Raw genomic sequence first — 1,168 nt, forward strand, 5'->3', positions numbered from 1 at the left:
CTCTAATCACTCCCCCCTCCCCAGTTTAAAAGCAGATATATTATGGCTTGGCGTCTCCCAACTATTAGCCTTACCCTAGTCCTAGCAGCTGTTTCAATGCCCCGCCCCATCTCTGGAAGGGAAACCTGAACCTTCAAATTTAGTTATAAACTCAAATTGACATAATAGATTAGGAATGCTTGGAACCGAGTGAAAGGTTAATACAAGAACCATCCACCCCACCCCCTTCTCATTCCCTACTGCTCCCTTTCCAAAAGGGGAAGCTTGACATTGATATTCCAAAACAGAATGGCGGGGTAACAGCTGACTGTAAGTGAACCACATGCAGGAAATTCTCCCTCCTAACGTATCACAGAGCAACAGAGTGTCCTTCCTGGGCAGGGAGCCACCGGGCCATAAACTCTATCTTGCTTTGAAGACCTGCCCTGAATCAGTGTGTTAGACTTGGATGAGAAGTTAAAGTCGATTTAATTCAACTTCCTTTCTAATTCTTGAATCCCTCAAGGACATTCCTGATGAACAGTCTTGGCCTTTGTCAGTGGCCAAAGCTTACTACTTCACAAGTTGGTTCCTTTGAATGTTTGAGAAAGTTCTCTTTTATATTCTATTCAATTCTGTACACTCTTCCTTCCTCCCCAAACTGCATTAAGTGGTCCACAAACTGTTTTCCTAAATAGAAAGTTGTGCTTCCCCACACTCCATCCCAGACTCTTTTGTTCGGGGTTAAGCTTTATAAGTTTCTTTCAGTGTATTTTCTGGTCGGTTTCCAGCCCTTAATTACCCTCGTCACTGTCTCAGGAGGATTTTTAGTTTGTCGGCATGATTCTCAAAGTGACATTCAGAAGAGGAACTGATGTTTTCTGTGGGGTCTGGGCAGTGTAAATCCAGGAGAATAATGGCCACATTTGCTTCAGATGGTGTGTCTGTCCAGTTATATTTACAGTTGGCTTCCCTTGTAGCTCAGTCGGTAAAGGATCTGCCTGCAGTGCAGGAGACCCGGGTTCAGTCCCTGGGTTGGGAAGATTCCCCTGGAGAAGGACATGGCAACCCACTCCAGTATCCTTGCCTGGAAAATCTCATGGACAGAGGAGCCTGGTGGGTTGCAAAGAGTCGGACACGACTGAGTGACTAACACACATATCTCACTTATAATGAGCTATGGTCAATT

The sequence above is a fragment of the Cervus canadensis genome, chromosome 11 (genome assembly GCF_019320065.1).
Source record: "Cervus canadensis isolate Bull #8, Minnesota chromosome 11, ASM1932006v1, whole genome shotgun sequence".
NCBI classification, from domain to species: Eukaryota; Metazoa; Chordata; class Mammalia; order Artiodactyla; family Cervidae; genus Cervus; species Cervus canadensis.